Source organism: Neofelis nebulosa, chromosome 5, assembly GCF_028018385.1.
Source record: "Neofelis nebulosa isolate mNeoNeb1 chromosome 5, mNeoNeb1.pri, whole genome shotgun sequence".
Classification (NCBI taxonomy): domain Eukaryota; kingdom Metazoa; phylum Chordata; class Mammalia; order Carnivora; family Felidae; genus Neofelis; species Neofelis nebulosa.
In genome coordinates this window covers 72555271-72577775 of record NC_080786.1, presented here as the reverse complement: position 1 = coordinate 72577775, position 22505 = coordinate 72555271, and the positions used below count along the sequence as shown (strand labels likewise).

Here is a 22505-nt window from a genome sequence, read left to right as displayed (position 1 = left end):
AATATATGATACAAAATTCATCTTTCAGGATGTTATTGTTGTTTTTTAGCACAAACCCCTCCAAATCTCTTTCTAGACCTTTGCCAAAAGGTGAATATATCTACACTATGCATATCTCCACCTCTAATTATGAATTTATTTTCTTATGGTTGTCCCCATTATAATGTCAATGGCAGGGGCGCCTGGGTGGCTCAGTCGGTTAAGCGGCCAGCTGACTTCGGCTCAGGTCATGATCTCACGGTCCGTGAGTTCGAGCCCCGCGTCGGGCTCTGTGCTGACAGCTCAGAGCCTGGAGCCTGTTTCAGATTCTGTGTCTCTCTGACCCTCCCCTGTTCATGCCCTGTCTCTCCCTGTCTCAAAAATAAATAAAAAACATTAAAAAAATGTCAGTGGCATGATGCAGGTGTCTATTACTAAGAAAATTGTCTGTCACCAACATGACTGTTACCAAGAATTACAGCCCCAACTACTTCATGTGGTTCAATACTATACTTGGGGTACCTTACTTTTCTGGCCATATGTTTGTAAATAATCTTCAACTTCTCCCTCTTTTTTATTTTTTTACCTTTAATCTATTCTTCCAAAAAGTATTGCTGACCTATGTATGTGTTCTTCTGAATTCACTGACTTTATACATTCCATTTTTTCTAACTCTGATACCTTCTCCTCCTCCATTGCCATGGAGTTTTTCCTCCTCTGAATTCTACCTGTGATCACTATTGCCCATTTTACATAAATGATGTAAATGCTTTTGTAGAAGTGTGAAGGAATTGCTGAATGGAATCAGAGGAAGGAATTAGTGATTTTGCAAGCAAAGAGAGGGTTCCTAAAAGGTTTCCTAGAGGAATTAGAATCTGGGGATATTTGAGGAATGCACAAAATAGGTTAGGAAGGGCATTTTAGGTGATGGAAATAGAGTTAGAATAGCACAGGGTAGCTGAAGTGCAGGTTTGAGGAGGGAGGTCAGGGAAGATACTGAAGGGCCTTAAACTCATGCTAACAACTGAACTTTGTCATATGAGATCTGGAAAGCAAGTAACTGGTAAAATATTATATGTATTGCAAACATATACTGTCCTTATTCCTTAGAGCAGTGAGTGTGCTCCTTGCTCCCTTCCAGGTGTTATAAAGCAATTTTGGTCTCCAGAAACAATGAGGGGAGGAATAATGTTCATGGCTCTTACTATGTACCTTGAGTAGAGTTCTGGCACTAGAGTGGCTTCTGTAGTGAGGATAACACTGTTTGGAGTACTGTACCTTACATATCATGGGTGCTTGAACATGTTGTTGAATGAGTAAATGGAAAAAAAATCCTTCCCTGGCATTATTCTCCCCACAAAATCAGAAGTCCCTTTTCATACACTCCTGTGGGAAAAAAACAGATTCTCCTCAAATATAGTTCTAGTATTTCCCACCCCCTTTGCCCCCCATCCCTCACAGTTACGTTTCCTTAAAATTTGACTGCACCTTGCTATTGGAGGCCACCTGGGGGGGGGGGTGGATATGGTATGGGCTTCAGAGCCAGGGAGACTCAGGTTCAAATCCTCACTTAGTAATTGTGTGAACTTGAATGATTATGTAACTTTCTAAACCTTTGGTCATCATCTTTACCCTATCAATGAGGAAAGGTTGCAGTAAGGAGAGAGAAAATGTCTGTAAGATACTTAAGCCAAGGTTTGGCTGCAGCCTTGTCAGAGGCACTCAAAAGTATATGTGTAGGAAGTCTGAAATGGAGTCAGAGGGAGAGCTGCAGAATTACATCAGGGTCACCATTTCACCTCTCCACCACTCCTCTACTTTAGTCTTATACCACCCCACTCAGGCTCCTGTCTGAGTTCAATGCATGAAATAAGTTAGAATCAGACAGGGTTCATTCCATTTAGCAGGTATAAATCTCAGTCTAAAAGACAAAATTGTACAAGAATGTTAACTTTATTTTTTAAAATAAGAATTAAATGTTCAATTTAATGGAAAGGTAGAACCATAATTCAGTTAATGTGACATTCCTTCTTATTAACTTATACCTTTTAGCATAAATTCCAGAAGACTTTCATAAGGCCAAATCATTGGGAGGACACATCTAGCCCTTTTTAGTGTCAGGTGCCTTCATCAGCATTTGATGGAATGAACTTTGGTCTTGGTGGTAATTTCTGGGTCCTTTCTTATTTCTTTTTAAGCAGCTGGTTCTCTGGGCCATTCCTGTACTGTTCTTAGAAATATAGGAAATATTCTGTGCTCCTGAGCCATGTCATGTCACAGGAATCCCTAGGGCACCATCTGAAGACTAATTTATACGGCCATCTCTTCTGTAGGCAGCACAGGAGATGTGAAGAACCTTGGAGTTTTGCTGCTTCCCTAAACTTTACCCAGGAATTGGGGCATGGACTCATCCAAATTCAACTGTACCTGGTGTTTAGGCAGGGTCTTCCTCCAATGATTTCTCTAGTCCTAGGAACTTTTATTATTCTCTAGTTAATTTTTTTTCTTTTAGCTTTACTAGGATTCTTATGGATTGTTTTATCATAATAATTTTTTCCTTTTGTCCTCTGATTCCAAGGTTTTCAAGTTCAAAAGCCATAAATAAGACTTTTTTCTTCTTTTTATCAAGGCAATGAGTGTTATTGCTGCTGAATTGGGGGTGGGGGTGAGGAATCAAGGGATATGAATAATGCAGGGAGGAAATATTAGTTAATTTAAAGCCTTAGCCACCTCAATTTTTATATTTTCTCTGTTTAAACCATCCCAGATTATTTTTCCACATGTCACCTTCTTTTGCCCTTGATATTATATATTGTCTAAAGCAATTTTCTCTTCATTGCCAAGGGCATCTTCTCAAGTTGACCATGTTAGGGTAAGAAGTAGGAATCTAATCTATGGACTACTCGGTATATTATGAAAATAGTTTGGGATTAAATAAATCAGTCATTTAAAACTAATGTACATATATACACCTCTCTGGACTATGTTTTAAAAGACTATAAAAGTGTGTGATGAAACTCACCTTGAAATCATTAGATTTGTGGTGTTGTTAGGATAGAAACTTAGGTGACTTCTTTTAGTCCAGTTGCTAAATTATAATATTGAATTTACTTATGTAAAATCTAAGCCAAACTATATAAATGCCAGTACTTTTTCTTCTTTTTATGAGTTTCACCTTTTTTGTGTCCTATCATTAAAATTAAATTTATTAACAACTTGTTTTTTTTCTGCTGCATTGGTTTTATTTATAAATATTTCTATAAATACATCTCACAGAAATATTTGACAATTTAGTTTATTGGGAAAGTTCATACAGTAACTTTTCAAATCAGGAAAATCTGGTTTCCTAAAGGAGCACTTTAAGTAAAATGGGAACTAGGAAAAGAACATGGGAAAGGAACTAAGAAAGGTATCAGTCTTTTTATTAGACCGTCATGATCAGATGGTTTCTTTGTCAGAGTAGAATGTCTATATCTGAAATAAATCTGAGTGTCCATCAGAATATAAGTGAAATATGTAATGACTTGGAATGTAAATCTTAAATACTGATTTGTGGGGCAAATCAGTCAAAAGTTTTTTGGGGGGAGATGAGAATACAGTTTAAACGAAAACAGGAAAGCCTTTTCAAGATTTAGTAATCTGCCAGTCCTCATCCATCTCCTTGTTCTCCTCCTCTCAAGTCTACATATATAATAGAGAAAAGAAAAAAAGAGTGAATGCTTCATTTTCAGTGAAATAAAGAAAGAATGTGACACTTAGAGAGCTTTCTTTTGAAAACTTATTATGAGGAAAAGGGCCAGAAGATTGTATGTATAGCTTTTGTTAGTTTATAGGAAATGGTGTGTTTGAATGGATGAGGATTTACATTAAAAGCTTAAAATATGAAGCCTAAAATTATATTAGAAAAACCAAAATGTATTATTGTCACTCCTCTATTAGAGGAAGTATAAGGGGATCAAATGATTGGTGGATCATTATCAGGGCGGAAAGAAGGGAAAGGCAGGGTTGAGAATGCCCGTGCCATTTCTGTTCCTCTGCTTCACTGCGTTATGTTTTTTAAACTTCACACATTTATATCAGGTAGATGCTGTTGTGTTTATTTCACAGTTTAGAAATAAGGCTCAGTTAAGTGAAATATTAAGTGAAACATATTAAGTGAGATAATTTGTTGAAGGTCACCAGCTCTAGCGTCACCTTCTACCATTCTCTACCTCACCTATTCCACTTAGCCACTGTTGCATCTTTGCTCTTCCTTGAACATCCCTTGATGTTTCTTCTGCTCAGTGCTCTTTGCCCCTAGCTATTATTGTGGTTATATCTCTCTCTTTATCAAGGTCTTTGATGACATATCATTGCAGAAAAGCCTTCCCTGATAACTCTATACAAAATATCTTATATGTCATTTTTAGTAGGATGTAATATTACTTTGGATAACACTAAGAAAGAAAAGTACCAATTAAGCAATGATATGACAGTTTCATAATATGCATCCTGATTTTAGAGATGTTAAAATGTGAAGAAAAAATTTTTTTAGAATCAGTGAAATGCAGTGATATTGCCTTATGTCCTTACCCCAGATTATTTCTCTTTGCAACACTTATCACTATCTGATATGATCATGTACATTTTCTTTATTGTCCCTCTCTCTACACTAGGTACATATAGGGAGCTTTGTTTTGTTCATTACTAGTTGCAAAGACTGGCTAGGTGTGCATCATACCCATCTTCTCTCTTTGGGGGGCACTCAAGTTTACATTCCCAAGCCTTTCTTTCAGTTATGGTGGAGTCATGTAACAGACTTCTGGACAATGGGATATAGGTACAAGTGAGATATTCCACCCCAGGCCTCTCCTATAAAACTATTCTGTAATTGTCCTAATGGTTGGAGCCACTAGTGGTCATAGACACTAGAAGGAAGAAGCCCTGGTCTCTAAATGATGGTGTAGAGTAAAGCCCATCTCCATCCCCTCACATTGACCTACATTGGATTGTGATGTGGATGAGAAATAAATCATCAATTAAAGCTACTGAATTTTGAGCTTTTTGGTTATAATAGATAGCTTATCCTTATTAATACATTGCTGTACCCAGACTATGCTTGGCACCTAGCAAGCTTTTTATAATTTATAAGGATAGAGAAAATTAAAGGAATGGCAGTTTTGTGTTAAAAGATGATTAATTTTGGTTTGTACATAAGGCATCTGCATAGGCAGGTGGGGGCTACTTCTCGTACCTTTTCCCCACTTCAGGTGGCCTGGAAGAATTTGGAAGGACTAAGAATCAGAGGTTGCAGTGCTTAATTTCTAGAACAACTAGGGTCAGTAGAATGAGTCAATGGGAATTTGTGGAGAGGTGGTCAGAGAGAGAAATTTTGATGTAGGGATCATTAATTTTCAGAAATTCAGTGAAAATAGGTTCAAAGTAGTTATCAGGGAAGTTGCGATGTTGGATGGACCAATGAGTTTTAAAGTCAGCAAAATGGGGCCCCTGGGTGGTTCAGTGAGTTAAGCATCCAACTCTTGGTTTCGACTCAGGTCATGATCTCCCAGATTCATGGGTTCAAGCCCCACATTGGACCCTGCGCTGACAGTGCGGAGCCTGCTTGGGATTCTCTCTCCCTGCCCCACCCCTGACTCACACTGTCTCTGTCTCTTTCAAAATAAATTAAAAAAAATAAAGTCAGCAAAATGAACTTATTATGGGGCAAGGAGTAAGATGAACTATTTGTTGAAATAATCCAGGATGACAATTACCTGATCCATTTCTTTAAACACCATCTTCTTTAGGTATCACCTTTTAATTATATTTTGCCCTGTTACTGATCTATCTATAGAGCTTTCTTTAGGTAGGTTCAAAGAGGTCTTTCATAGTGGGTGTTGTGGAGGTGATGCCTGAAAGAATCTCAACTGCATTTAAAGATCTGAACTTACTCCTAAAAGACTTCTTATTACTAATAGTTCTATGGCTAGCTATATGTATTATCAGTTAGTATATGTGGCTTTCCTTTTCCTGAATATAAGTTTAAGTAACTCAGGAAACCACAATGAAGCAGAAGGAATATGTCAAAATTCTGAATAACAAAAACTTTCTTTTTTTATGAGGTCTGTAGTTGTAAAATCAACCATTCATTCATATATTTGCCTTTCAAAGCCCACTATTCAGTTTGAATTTTCAGTTCCTTCTCTTTAGATCAGCTTTGGAAGTTTCTGAGTATTTGGCTGTTAAAAAAGGTGTGTGTGTGTGTGTGTGTGTGTGTGTGTGTGTGTGTTTATGTGTGTGTTAGGATAGAACTCCTCAATTGATTATAACCTGCTCCTCTAAAACTGTCAAGAAACTTCTACCTCACCCCTAATTTGTTTTTGTTTCTCTCTTGTTCCCACTTTGGGAAGAAGGAATGGCAGCTGGTTAGCTGGTCAGGGGGATGATATTGTATAGACAAGAACTATTTTATTTATGTCTCTCATCTCTATATTAAAATGTCTGAGAAATAGTCTCAAGGTTGTGGAATCTCACAAAATTTAAGAATAGGATTAATCAGGGGCACCTGTGTGGCTCAGTCGGTTGAGGGTCCAACTTCAGCTCAGGTCATGATCTCGTGGTTCACGAGTTTGAGCCCCGTGTCGGGCTCTGTGCTGACAGCTCAGAGCCTGGAGACTGTTTTGGATTCTGTGTCTCTGTCTCTCTCTCTGCCCCTCCCCCACTCATGCTCTGTCTCTCTCTCTCTCTCAAAAATAAATAAAAACATTAAAAATAAGAATAGAATTAATTTATTTCCTTTTCATCTTTCAGGGTTTAGCTTAGATGTTATCTTCTCTAGGAAACAGTAAGTAAATTCCCAAGACTGGGTTGAATGCTGTCTCCAGGTACGCTTCCAGCATGAACTCATCCAAGAGGAATAGTCTCTATCTGCTTCATCATTGTATCTTTATGGCACAACACTGGAATTGATAAAATATTCAATGAATATCTTTTGAACAAAGGAGTAAATGAGGTTCTCTTTTAACACAACAGAATCATCATGGGAGGCAGTGATTATTTCATTTCTCCAAGTTTATTTTAAAGCCTGCTATATAAACATGCTTTAAAAAAGGAGAAGATAAAAAACAGACTACTTTGGGTTGAGCATTTATTTCAAGTCAGACGTTCCTTTTCTTATTTTTCTTCATTATTCTCGAACTACTCAGTATGAGTTTGTTGGAATAGGCTCCCATCTAATTTGTAACACATATTGAATAGACATTTGGCACAGCTTCATAGTAATCCATTTTATCTGCAAAATTTGCAGATTTTATCTTCTTTGGCTGTTCTTAGTTTTCAATTTAGTGCCATGGGCTTTAGGCCAGTATAAAAGTTTCAATTTTAAGGTAAAAGTTTGAGTTGATTGCCATCTTAAGATACCACTGAATTGATTTGGTATTTTAAAGCTGTTAAGTGTAACTCATACATGGTAGTTATGAAGGAATAACACTCATCCTTGAATAGGACCTTAGTTAAGAAGAAGCCCTAAGGCTCATTGATTTTCCCTGTTAGGATGTTGTGAGAGGCAGGATGACAGGACCTATCTGGCAGAAATCTCTCTGTGACATTGGTTATGGAGAGGTGGAATGAGAGATGAAGGGCAATGAGGGAAAGAGGTGGGACTAAAATAAGGGATAATAGGACCAGATGGAGTGAGGAAAGGGCAATATTAATAAAAGGAATGACAAAAAAATTAACAACTGCTATTGTGCTCTTACAGATAAGACAGATATACAAAGAAATGAACAACTCCCCCTCCAACATGCCTGTTTATATCTATCACCTAAATCTAGAGTATTTGCAGAGAGACAGAGAGTTTTATATAACTGTTATGCCAATAAGCACACAGAATGAATTGATGACTCTGGCATGAAAATATGGTATGTCATGAAACTCAGGAAATCACAATATGATATGATTCTGTGGAGGCAGCACGTGCCTGGCATGTGTCAGCTCTTCAGAAAGTATTGGTTGACTATTCTGAATTTTGAATAAGATGCATTTAAAGTTAAGATTAAGAAGAGAACTAATTGCAGAACCTGAATAAAGAAATGATCATAGGGCACCGGGATGGCTCAGTTGGTTAAACATCCCACTCATGGTTTCTGATCAGGTCACAATCTCACAGTTCATGGCTGTGCCCTGACAGCATTGAGCCTGCTTGGAATTTCCTCTTTCTCTGCCCCTCTCACACCTGCTCTCTCTGTCTCTCTCTCTCAAAATAAATAAATAAACATAAAAAAAGAAATGCCCATAATTGCCCATTGCCCATTATTTTTAGAAGTTTTTATTAATACCCTGGAAATGAATTAAGGATAAGTGAATTAAGAATTGAATAACTAAAACTCATAGATAAATAGTTTAAAATATTTTAGATTCATTTTATATTATATTTAGACTATCATATTTTTTCTCAATTAATTCCTTTTGCTATTCTTAAAATAGCAGGTATTGTTAAAAAATAGATAGATGATATTCATTGGAGTGAACAGACAGTGTTAATAATCTCTTGGTGTCTCACCAGGAATTGGCCGTGTCTGGTAACCAGATCTGAGTCTCCATTCTCTAACAGTGTTTGTTATATTTTGAGCAGTCAGTTAATATTTATTAATGACTTAACTGTTCGGTAGCTGGGTACATGATCACATGGTATCACATATACGCACTGATGATGGAATTGTATGTACCTCCCAATGGTTCTGTATTGAACTGTTCTGCTTTACAAGTAAAAATATTTTTTCCTTAAAAGGCACTATTACAAGCTACATCTTAGTTATTGGCTTTGTTTTTATTGCTAAAATAATCATAGGCATATATAAGTCAATTATTTCCTGTGTCACAAGGATTTGATCTTTTTAACATCTGCCCAGCTGTTGCATAATATTTTAAGCTAAAAGTATCAGATAAACACAACACTACCAATTCGGTAACATTTCACCAAATAATTATTTCTCTCTGAAATCCCTGAAGCAGTGTTTTTTCTAGTATGTAACCTCTCAGGATTTGTCTCTATATTGTTTAAACTTATATTGCAAATAACATACAAAATGTTATAAAACCAAGGCAAGTCATAGAAAGAGTGAATGTATTCACAGCTTCAGTAGACCATACATAAATTAAATGGCACTTGCTCTCCTTTGATGTTCCCATTTCTAGTTTTCTCTTAAACTGAATCCCACAAAGAATTCTAATTTAACTGAAATTCTTTGAACTCATTGACAGTTTGTGAGCTATTCAGGAACTCTAATTAGCTTTAAATCAGTTTATCTGCAAATCACTTTTCCATTTCTGATTCCTTCTAGCAATTAATAGATTACTAGTTATTAATGGCTCTAGACCATTTATGAAAAATTTGGCCTCCATCTGAAAACTTGATGAATCTTTAACATTGAACTTATTTTGTCAGTGGATTTTTTTCCTAATGAACTGCAATTAAATTGGAAAAAGCAGATTGCAAAAAATGTTTGACAATACCTTTTGTTTAAAGCACAGGGACAACTGAATAGAAGTACCTAAAATAAAGTAGGAAAGTGAATAATGGCAAATGAATTTAGTGAAAATAATATGTATTTTAAAAACCATTAATATATTCACATAACGAGTGTTTCTCTATAATTTTTTCTCCCCTTGCTCCTTTCAGATTTATCATGTTCATCCACAAACCCTGAAACAACTAATTCTTGTGCCCTACTCTTGAGGTAGATAGGCAAATACTACCATTCTACCATTAGCTGTACAATACTTGACATGTCCTATAGTTTTATAGTTGGGAAAGCAAATAATCAGGCTGTAAACTCCCAGGGGTGGAGGAATTAATGAATTGATCCAAAATCATAATGAATGTCAGAATAATTGTTATCTTTGTATTCACAATTTTTTGGCTCCTATACACAAAGCTTATCTCTCCATTTTCCCTGTGGTTTCTGATTCCTCTTCCACTAATCCTTTTCTTGCCATTCTCCATGCTTTCTAGTTTTACTCATTTTCCCATTCTAGTTTGTGGACACAAATACCTCTTATTTTAAATTCCCTTAGCAAAACTTACTCTGATTGAATAAAATTAGAGTAATTTTAGGCATAGATTGTCTTTACTAATAGGAAAATGATCACTTAATTTCCTCCCATTCACTGGAAAGCCTATCCATCACTTCATTCCCCTTTCCTTTTTCCCCTTATGCCATAGGGGAAGAGATGTTCACAAACAAGGGTTTACTCCCTTTGCCTGTGCTCCTATCGTATTCTAACACATCTTCTTCACTGGTTTTGTCTTTTGCTTAAATTATGCTCAAGTTTTTGCCATCCTAAAAACAGCAAAAAAAAACCCTCCCTTAGTTATATTTTCCCCTTAAACCTTTTTTTTTGCCTTGGCAATCTTTCCTTCACTACCAGGAATAGAAAAAGTCATCTAAACTTATTATCTCTCCTTCTTCCCCACCTGTCTGCTCTTTAACTCATTGAAATATGGTCTATATTCCTATTGCTTGACTGAAATTATTCTCATAGATATCATCAAAGGTAGAGTAATTTAACCCAGTAGATTCATTAAATTTCTTCTCTTTTTTGCAACATACAGCATTGTCAATCACATCTTCCTTTACTCTTTCCTACTGGGGCCACAAAACAAGTTTCAACAAATTAAACAAGGTTGAAGTCAAACCATGCATCTTTTCTGACCACAGTGCTATGAAACTAGAAGTCAACCACAAGAGAAAATCTAGAAAGAGCAAAAATATATGGAGGTTTATAAACATTCTACTGAACAATGAATGGGTCAACAGAAAATAAAAGAAGAAATAAGAAATTACACGGAGACAAATGAAAATGAAAACACAATGGTCCAAAATCCCTGGGGTGCAGCAAAATGGCTCCAAGAGGGAAGTTTATAGCAATACACATCTACCTCAATAAGCAAGAAATCTCAAATGAAAACTTTACCTTACACCTAAAGAAGCTAGACAAAGAACAGCAAACAAAATCTAAAACCAGCAGAAGGAAGGGAATAATAAAGATTAGAGCAGAAATAAATGATATAGAAACTAAAAAAAAACAATGGGACATATCAATGAAACCAGGAATTGGTCCTTTGAAAAGATCAACAAAATTCATAAACTCTAGCCAGACTCATAAAAAAAAAGACTCAAAAAATCACAAATGAGGGAAGAGAAATAGCAACCAACCAACACCACAAATATGAACAATTGTCAAGAGAATATTGTGAAAAAATTATATGCCAAAAAATTGGATAACCTAGAAGAAATGGATACATTTCTGGAAACATATAACCTACCAAAACCAAAGCAGGAAGAAACAGAAAATTTGAACAGACTGATTACTAGCAATCAAGTTGAATCAGCAATCAAAAAACCCTCAACAAACAAAAGTCCAGGATGACTTCAAAGACAAATTCTACCAACCATTTAAAGAAAAGTTAATATCTATTCTTCTCAAACTATTCCAAAAAAATAGAAAAGGAGGGAAGACTTCCAAAATAATTCTATAAGGCTAGCATTACCCTGATACCAAAACCTGGTAAAGACATCACACAAAAAGAGAACAATGGCACAGTATCTTTGACAGATCTAGATGCAAAAATCCTCAACGAAATACTAGCAAACTGAATCTAACAATATATTAAAAAATAATTCACCACAATCAAGTGGGATTTATTCCTAGGTTGTACAAGTGGTACAATATTCACAAATCAATCAACATGATACACCACATCAATAAGAGAAAGGATAAAAACATGTCATCACTTCAATAAATGCAGAAAAAGCATTTGACAAAGTACAACATCGATTCATGATAAAAATCTCAACAAAGTAGGTTTAGAGGGAACATACCTCTTATATGAAAAATATTTGCCTTATATGAAACACCTACACCAAAATCATACTCAATGGGGAAAAACAGAGCTTTCCCTCTAAGGTCAGGAAAAAAACAAGGATATCCGCTTACCACTTTTATTCAACATAGTACTGGAAGTCCTAACCATAGCAGTAAGACAACAAAAAGAAAGAAAAGGCATCCAAATTGGTAAGGAAGAAGTAAAACTTTCACTGTTTGAGAATGACATGATACTATAAAACGTTAAAGACTCCACCAAAAAACTGCTAGAACTGATAAATGAATTCAGTAAAGTCTCAGGATACAAAATCAATGTAGGGAAATCTGTCACATTTCTAAACACTGATAATGAAGCAACAGAAATAGAAATTAAGAAAGCAATCCCATTTATAGTCGTACCAAAAATAATCAAATACCTAGGAATAAACTTAACCAGGGAGTTGAAAGACCTATGTCATGAAAATTATAAAATACTGGTGAAAGAAATTAAAGATGACACAAACAAATGGAAAGACATTCCATTCTCATGGATTGGAAGAACAAATATTGTGAAAATATCTACACTTCCCAAAGCAATCTCCAGATTTAATTTAATCCCTATCAAAATACCAACACCACTTTTCACAGAGCTAGAATAAATAATCATAAAAATTTGTATGGAACCACACAAGACTCTGAATAGCGAAAGGAATCTTGAAAAAGAAAGACAACACTGGAGATAGCACAATTCCAGACTTCAAGTTATATTCCAAATCTGTAGTAATCAAAACATCATGGTACTGGCACAACAATAGACACAGAGATCGATGGAACAGAATAGAGAACCCATAAATAAACCTATGATTATGTGGTCAATTAATCCTTGACATGGAAGCCAAGAATATGCAATGGGAAAAGACAGTTTATCTACATGCAAAAGAATGACACTGGACCACTTTCTTACACCATATACAAAAATAAACTCAAAATGGATTTTGGACCTAAAAGTGAGACATGAAATCTTAAAAATCCTATAAGAGAGCATAGGTGGCCTACCATTGACCATAGCAACATTTTTTGAGATATGTCTCCTTAGGCAAAGGAAACAAAAGCAAAAAATAAACTCTTGGGACTACATCAAAATAAGAAGCTGCTGCACAGCAAAGGAAACAATCAACAAAACTAAAAGATAATTTACTACATGGGAAAAGATATTTGTAAATGACATATCCAATAAAGTGTTAATATTCAAAATATATAGAGAACTGATACAACTCAACACCCCAAAAAGCAAATAATCCATTGAAAACAGGGTAGAAGACAAGAACAGACATTTCTTCAAAGAAGGTGTACAGATGGCCAACAGACACATGAAAAGATGCTCACTATCACTCATCATCAGGGAAATGCAAATCAATAGTTTTGAGATGTCAATAGTCTTGAGTCAATGAGATATCAACTCATACCTGTTATAATGGCTAAAATAAAAAACACAAGAAACAATAAGTATTGGAGAGGATATGGAAAAAAGGAACCTTCTTGTACTGTTGATTGGAATGCAAACTGCTACAGCTACTGTGGAAAACAGTGCGGAGATTTCTCAAAAAATTAAAAATGGAACTACCCTATGTTCTAATAATTGTACTACTGGGTATTTACCCAAAAAATACAACAATATTGGGGCACCTGGGTGGCTCAGTCAGTTAAGGGTCTGACTCTTGACTTCAGGTCAGGTCATGATCTTACGGTTTGTGAGTTCAAGCACCACATCAGGCTCTGCACAGACAGTGGGAAGCCTGCTTGGGATTCTCTGGCTCCTGTCTCTCTGCCCCTCCCTCACCTCTTCTCTCTCTCTCTCTCTCTCTCTCTCTCTCTCTCTCTCTCTCTCTCTCTTTCTCAAAAATAAATAATCCTAAAAAAATACAGGGCCATACATGCGCTCATGTCTTTATTGCAGCATTAACAATAGCCAAATTATGGAAGCAGCAAAAGTGTCCATCAACAGATGAATGGATAAAGAAGAGGGAATTTGCCATTTGCAGCAAGATGGATGGATGTTGAGAGTGTAATGGTAAGTGAAATAAGTCAGAGGAAGACAAATACTGTATGATTTCACTCATGTGTGGAATGTAAAGAAACAAAACAAATAAACAAAGGAAAAAAGAGAGGGCAAACCAAGAAACAGATGGTTATCTGTAGAGAACAAACCGATGGTTACCAGAGGGAAGTGGAGGGGGGTGTTGTGAAATAGGTGAAGGGGACTAAGGAGTGCACTTACCATGACGAGCACTGAGTAATGTATAGAATTGTTGAACCACTGTGTTGTACACCTGAAACTAATTAACACTGTATGTTAATGTACTGGAATTAAATTTAAAAAACTTAATAAAAATCTTTTCTACTCTGGCTTCATATATGACTATATTTTCTTTGGTTCTTTCCTTAAAGAATTGTTTTCTTCTCTCTCTTTCGTTGTTTATTTCTCTTCTATTAGCACTTTAAATGACTAACCTTTAACTTTTCACCAACATAGAATAAAATTTCTCCCAAATGTATCATTCCTGATCCATGTTTTCTCCTGAGTTTCATCTATATTTCCAACTGTTTATTACCCATTTCCTCTTCAATAATATCTTTTAGCAATGTCCATTTTTACATTCCTAAGACGGAGTTTATTATCTATCTGCTTCAATCTGCTTTTCTTCCTGGATTTACTACCTCAGCTAAAGTTTATCAAAGTCAAATCCAGGAGAATCAATTAAACTTGGAGTCAGAAGTCCTGGAATCAAATCCTGGATCAGGATCAGATTAGTTTTCTGATTTTTTTAGTTTCTTCACCTGAGCCTTCATTTTCTCACATGCAAAATAGTAATAATAATACTTCACAGAACTTAAAAACAAATAAATGAAGATTAAAAATGAAAGCATCTTGCAAATATATAACATATAATCATCACTCAATAAATATTAGTTTTTTTTTCTTTTCTGCATTGCCTTCTTCCTGCTGAAGGAAGAGACTACCACACAATAACTAAAACAAACAGATAAAATCATTAGATGGAGATTTATTAGAGATCTAATTTTTTATTTTTAAGAACTAGATAAACTATCATAGTACGGATGTACTACCATTTTGTTCAGCCATTCCTTTGTTAGACAGTCATGCTGTCTCTAGGGAGATAAGAATCTGAATTGTAATAAGCACTCCTAAGGTGTTATGTGTATTGAAGTTTGAAAACTGCTTGTGCATGGGCTACAATTCATATTCTTCAGCAGGAGAAACCCTAATGAAGTAGCTTGGCAACTTTGTATTTTGACATTCTCCATGAACTTTGTGTTGTACTCATACTGGGCTGCTCATCACTCAAACATGTACAGAAAATCCTCTTCTATTGTCTCCTTAAATTTTCGTCCTTTATGCTGAAATATTGATTCACCTTGTAAATTTCTGTTAATCCTTGAAGGCTACCTTTTAAAGGGAATTATTTATAACCTCATAGATGTTCCTAGGCCTTTTAATATACTTTTAATTGCAATGGGTAGAATTAACTGCCTCCTTTTCCCTCTGGCAGACTGAGTTTTCTTGAGAGTAAGTGTCAAGTCTTGTCCATATGATCAAGGTCCGATGTACCTTGCACATTGCCAATCATATGTAATGCATGTAGGCTGCCTTTGATGATATATATTTATATATCCTAGAAGAATCATAGAACATCAGAGGAAGGAGATTTTGCTTGACCCCACTTACTTATAGATGAAACTAAAGCCCAGTGGTATTCATGATGAACTAACTATACTGTTGTCCTAGATTTCTTTGGAAATAAAAATTAACTTAAACATGGACACTTTTTTTTTTTTTTTTTTTTTTTTATTTTTTGGGACAGAGAGAGACAGAGCATGAACGGGGGAGGGACAGAGAGAGAGGGTGACACAGAACGGAAACAGGCTCCAGGCTCTGAGCCATCAGCCCAGAGCCTGACGCGGGGCTCGAACTCACGGACCGTGAGATCGTGACCTGGCTGAAGTCAGACGCTTAACCGACTGCGCCACCCAGGCGCCCCAAACATGGACACTTTTTAACAGAAACTTTGTGTTCTAGATTGTTCATTGGATTAAACATTTTAAGATTGTTCCCTTTTAAGGTAAATTCCTTTTTAACCCATGTTTATTTGAAATGTCCTATACAGAGCTTAGAGTAATGCCTGTTTCCATAATTTTGTTTTATTATTTTTCTTAGTCACAAAAGTAACACCTGATAATTTTAAATAGATGAACAATCCAACATGTACAAAGTAAAAAACAAAAATTCACATACACATGCACTTCCTGACTCCCACCTTCATCAAATCCTCTTTTTTTCCCGTGTTGTATCCAGTTTTTATAGACTAATATGTATTTCTCTAACTTTTATCTATGTTCATATAAATGTACATAAGAATAGTTTTTTTAAAACGTGCTATGTTTGTTTGTTGTTGATGGAATCATGTTATACAAACTGAAGTATACTTTTCTCACTTCATAGTATATTATTTTTCTAGTCAATAGATGGAAATCTAACTTGTTCTTTTTAAGGGCTAGATAAAATGTGATAGTATGGATGTACTCCTATCTAGTCTACCATTTTCTCATTGTTAGATAGTCATGCTATCTCCAGTCCCCCCACCCCCCACTATCCATGTGCTTAAATTAACATTCTTGTCTATGTACTATTGGTTATATTTATATTGAACAGATTGCCAAGAGTTAAATAGCTTGGTTGCAGGATATTGTATTTAGTTTTAATAACCAAATTGTGTGACAGCATGTTAAACATCTTTTTCTGTTTATTGGCCATTTGAATTTTCTCCTTTATGAATTATATGCTGATATGCTTTGTGCATTCACCCACTGATTTATTCTTTTTTATAAACAATAATTTTAGGCACTCTTTAATATTAACCTTGACTCTTAGATATGTAACTAATATTTATCTTTATTTCTTATTTATCTTCTGTCTTTTATTTACAATATCTTTACAAACATTTAATATTTTTGTGTTTAGTTATTTCTATCTTATCCATTATGGATTTCTATATTTCTTATTTTTATTCCAAAATGTTTCCCAATCCCAATTTGTATACTATCTTTTAGTTTTTCTTCTAAAAATTTAATTTTTTATATTTAAATATAAAATGTTAAAATTAGCTTAATTTTGCCTTCTTCCAGATGGGTAGTCAGTTCAGTCAACAGAATTCATTATGTCAACTATTCTTTTCCCACTAAATTGGATGTGACTTATGCCATGTATTATGTTGTCATATGTTTGGGGCAAGCAGTTTGGGGAAGGAGAGGAATTCCCTCACTATCCATCATTAAGGAAATAGATATGACAGATGTAGCAGTTACATAGCAGGGAGGTTGAGGTAGGAGATGAGGTGGCAGGGAAATTGGCTAACACTGTAATTCCTTTAGTATTAATTTGCTGAATCATATTTTCTCTTTCTCCCTAAATTATACCATTTTAGTGGCACTTTATTATGAAACAGGAAATGATTGCAAATAGTTTGTACCACAAAAGATTTACAGATATGGCAAAGGTTTTTAAGTTGTTAAAAAAATATTTCCAGGTTTTCTTTAACAAAAAGAGAAATGTTAGCAATTTGTTGATATTTTTGGAAATTATAAGTGACTGCCAGAAGACTACTGGGAGATTTAAAAAAATAAATATATTTAATCTGTCTTTTTAAGGTGATTTTTATTTTATTTTTTAAAGGTCAATTTGCTTTTTAATATACAGTTTAACTATATGTTTAAAAATATTTTTAATATAATTTATTGTCAAATTGGTTTCCATACAACACCCAGTGCTCATCCCAAGTGCCCTCCTCAATGCCCTCATCCACTTTCCCCACTCCACCACCCCCCATCAAACCTCAGTTTGTTCTCTGTATTTGAATGTCTTATGGTTTGCCTTTCTCTCTCTCTCTGTGACTTTTTTTCCCCCTTCCCCTCCCCCATGGTCTTCTGTTAAGTTTATCAAGATCCACATATGAGTGAAAACATATGGTATCTGTCTTTCTTTGACTGACTTATTTCAATTAGCATATAGTGATAAGAATATACCTTGTTTTCAAAGATTCACACTAATGAGAAATCATTTCAGTATTGTTCTGTTGTTATATTTTGTTGCTGAAAATGTCTATTTTTACTCTCCATCTCGTAGACTTAAGTCTTTATTTAGCACAGGGAAATTTCTTCTGTTATTTCTTTGTTACCTCCTCATTTTCTTTCTATCTTCTTTGGAATTGTGAGTTTCATATGCTTCGGTCTCTGGATCTGTCCTCTCTGAGTCTTTTACCTTTCCTTCATGTTATTCATTTCTTTGTGCTGTATGAGACGTGCATTCTCTGTGTTTCTGCTGTGCATATGAGATGTGTATTCTACCTGATTAGTTATCATTTTTAAAAAAATTACCTATTGACATTTTAAGTTAAAAAATCACATTAATGGGGACAGAGAAAATCATAAATTCTAGGATTGTCATGTAGATTAAATAAGATAGTATATAAAAAATATTTAGCATATAGTAGACAGGTTATATGTGATAGCTCTTGGTGATATGTGGCAGTTTTTAGTATTATGCTTTGCACAGAGCAACCCTTCTTTGTATTGTAAAGGCATATTATCATTTCCTTTATCTTTACAAACATAGGACAGTTTCCAGCTCATCGTTATGCTAACTTTATACAGTCTAAATTAATAAACCAAAAAATAAATAGTTTTTTTTAACTGAGATTGCTTCTGCCATTAGACAAAGTTGTATGTAAACCTGGAAAAATATTAAACCAAAATAAACTTCCTTCCTATTCTATTTTCTCTTTCTCTTGAATCTCAAACTGTTTCTATTTTAATACAAGTTAATTTAACAACATGAATAACTAATTGAAAAAAGCCTGAGTTTTAGAAACAAGCTATGGACAACTAGATACAAGACAGAAAAATGTGCCATAGATCATGCTAATAATCAGAAAACTATGGCATTGGACAATGGTACCATGTCTTTATTTCATGGTATATGAAGCAACCGAATGTTATTGGCATAGTTTACTATTGCTGTCAAATGTAAACATTGCCCTAACTCCCAGATATTTTTTCTTTATGAAATACTATATGAGAGGGACTACTTCAAGATAACAAAATAGTCCATTTTTCCTAGTTGTAAGCATTTACTTAGTGATAGGGAAACACAAATATTTCTGAGTCATACAAAATCAAGCAGAAAATATAAATTTAACTCTGCAATACTTTTCATAGAATAGGAAGCTGGAAACATGGGCTCTTTATTTTTGGGAGCCTGTTTTATTGATTGTGGATGGATCAGAACATTTATCTATTGATTCAATCATCTACGTTAATTAATGAAATAGAAATTTTTACATTTTAATGTCTTTTGATTCTGAAAATCTTCTATTTTTGTGGCCTTTGAATGAAACCTGTAAGTGTGCCATTTTTCTAGTAGTATCTTAAGATATGGATTCTTTATTATTTTATCTTTTCAGTGTGAGATGTTATTTGTATATTTCTATAAACTGAAAGAATTTCTTATTTCAGTGATCAATGGGATCTGCTCCACTTCCATCAGAGAACTCATATTTTGATTGAGGAGAGAGTCAAACAAGTAATTCAAAAGGGATGAGTATAAGGAAAGAGACATGGATAGATTCTATAGTAGCAGAGAGGAAGGAATGATCAGTTTTTCCATGGACAGTGAAGGGGTATCTGGGAGGTTTCATTGAGAAGATAATAGTTAAATTAAAGCTTGGAAGATAGATAAGCATTCCCCTGGTGGACAAAGGACAGAAAGTCATTATAAATAGGAGGATGACTATGTCCAAAAGCAAGAAGACATAAAAACACATGGTATGTTTTATGAAATTCAAGTGGTTTAGTGGTTTTTTTTTGAGTATAAGGTTTAGGGTAGGGATTTGTTAGAAATGAGTTTGGATTAATATAATAAAGCAGATTATGTGGATGGTATGAGTTCTAAGGGATTTTCAGGTAGGATATACCTTTCAGGTAATCTATTTGTAATGTAGATACAGTTCAAATACTAAAACAACCCACCTGGGTTCACTAAAATAGGAACTTTATAAAAGCTATATAATATGACGTGCATGCCATCGTTTGTTACTTATTTCCCATGAGTATTTTGGGAACTATTTATGAACACATAAATAAGGTCAGAAGAACTTGGATATAGACAATGAAATTACATTTAAATTACATGTAAAACTAAAATTGTTAAGTATAAAAATGAATAATTACAAATACTAATAAAATAATGAGATTGAAGTAAACTTTAATTTTAAAATATTGATTTGGTGGAATTTGGGTAGAGGAGGAGGTGAGCTAGCTCTGAGCTGAGGCGGCAGCGGGGTGTGTAAGGAGTCTGTGGCGAGGGACCGGCACAGAGGCTGGCACAGAGAAACCATGGCCCTGCAGGACTTGGACACCTTCTGCCTGTTGCTGCTGTACCTCCACAGGGCCTTGATTGCTAGGCAAGATTTCTATAAGATCTTGTGGGTGCCTCAAAGTGCATCTGTAAAAGACATTAAAAAGGCCCACAGGAAACTGGCCCTGCAGCTTCATCCTGGCTGGAACCCTGATGATCCTGGAGCTCAGGAGAAATTCCAGGATCTAGGTTCCACTTATTAGTTTCTGTCAGACAATGAGAAATGGAAACAATATGATAGTTAATAGTGAAAAGGGGTTAAAAGATGGCATTAGGGCTCCCATGGGGACATTTTTTCCATACTTCTTTGGAGATTGTGATTTCATGTTTGGAGGAATCCCTTATCAGCAAGACAAATTTTCTAAGAGGAAGTGATATTATTGTAGATCTAGAAGTTCCTTTGGATGAAGTATATGCAGGAAATTTTGTGGAATTAGTTAGAAACAAACCTGTGGCAAGGCAGTTTCCTGGCAAACAAAAACGCAACTGCCAGCAACAATGTGGACTACACAGCTGGGCCCAGGGTGCTTCCAAAGGTGGTCTGTAATGAATGCCCTAATGTCAGACTAGTGAATGAAGAACAAACACTGGAGGTAGAAATAGAACCTGTGGTGAGAGATGGCATGGAGTATCCTTTTATTGGGGAAGGTGACCCTCACGTGGATGGAGAGCCGGGAGACCTGCGGTTCAGAATCAAAGTTGTCAAGCACCCACTATTTGAAAGGAAAGGAGATTTATGTACAAATGTGACAATCACACTAGTTGAGTCTCTGGTGGGCTTTGATATGGATATTACTCACTTGGATGGCCACAGTGTACATATTTTCCAGGATAAGATCACCAGACTAGGAACCAAGGTATGGAAGAAAGGAGAGGGCCTCCCCAACTTTGACAACAACAACATCAAGAATTCTTTGATAATCACTTTCCATGTAGATTTTCCAAAAGAACAGTTAACAGGGGAAGCAAGAGAAGGTATCAAACAGCTACTGAAACAAGGATCACTGCAGAAGGCATACAATGGACTACAAGGATATTAAGAGTGAATAAAATTGGACTTTGTTTAACATAAATGAATCCATGAAATTTATTATCAACAGGGTGTGTGTGTGTGTGTGTGTGTGTGTGTGTGTGTGTGTTTTGTTCTTATTTTCAATATGCAAGCTTGGCTTAAATTTTTCTCCTAATGATCATCATGAAATGAATAAGTGGGTTTAAGAATTTGTTCATTTGTGTTCAGAAACGAATGAGCAGCAAAAAGTTTAATAATACCTCTCCCTTTGGAGATTTAATGGATTTAATGGATTTAATCCCCTTGGAGATTTGGAGATTTAATGTCTGGTGCTGCCACCTGAGACTCAAGAATTAAAGCTGCAAGAGAACTCCAGGAGCAAAAACAAACAAACAAACAAACAAACAAACCCCCACAATATAAAGGGTTGATTGTTAGCTATTTCATTCAAATGCCATTTCATTCAAAATGCCAACAGAAGTGTGTTTTTAAATACATTTTGTTGCTAATTTTTTTTTTTTTTTTTTTTTTTTTTTTTTTGCAATTCCAACACAAAGTAACTGAAATACGAACACGGTCTAGGGGTGCCTGGGTGGCTCAGTTGGTTAACCTTTGGACTTCGGCTCAGGTCATGATCTCACAGTTTGTGAGTTCAAGCCCGGTGTGGGGCTCTCTGTTGTCAGCACAGAGCCTGCTATATATCCTCTCTTCTCTTCTCTCCAGGCCCCTCCCCAATACGTGCTCTGTCTCTCTCTCTCTCTCTCAAAAATAAATAAACATTAAAAAAAACAGTCTAATGTTTCATCTATTTATCATTAATGGAACAATTCAAGTGGAAAATCAAAAGTTGGCTGCATAGTAATTTGGTCCAAATAAGACAACTCTATAAATATTTAGAAAATTGAAAGTATTTTTATCTTTTCTTAGAGGTAAAGTTCTTTAAGAGTTCAGATAAATGAAGGATTATTTCTAGTTGGAAAGGGTAGCATTTTAGAGTTGGGATTATGAATGGTGGACATGCATTAGTAAGTTTGAAGACTTACAATAAATGAAATATATTCAGGAAAAATAGAATGAAATGCTATTTACCAACAGACCAGAAATTTGTACCTAGTACCTCAAGAAAAAAGATATTGTTGGCTTCCATAACTGAAGAGTCATGTATGACTGTATCCAAGG

General features: G+C 35.2%; 1 long non-coding RNA gene and 1 pseudogene across 1 annotated transcript in view; both read left to right on the top strand.

Moving 5' to 3' along the window:
- The window catches only part of LOC131512205 (uncharacterized), a 315375-nt gene that overhangs the window by 164920 nt on the left and 127950 nt on the right, over positions 1 to 22505 (top strand). The window lies entirely within an intron of this gene.
- LOC131512203 (dnaJ homolog subfamily B member 11-like) lies at positions 20212 to 21387 on the top strand (annotated as a pseudogene).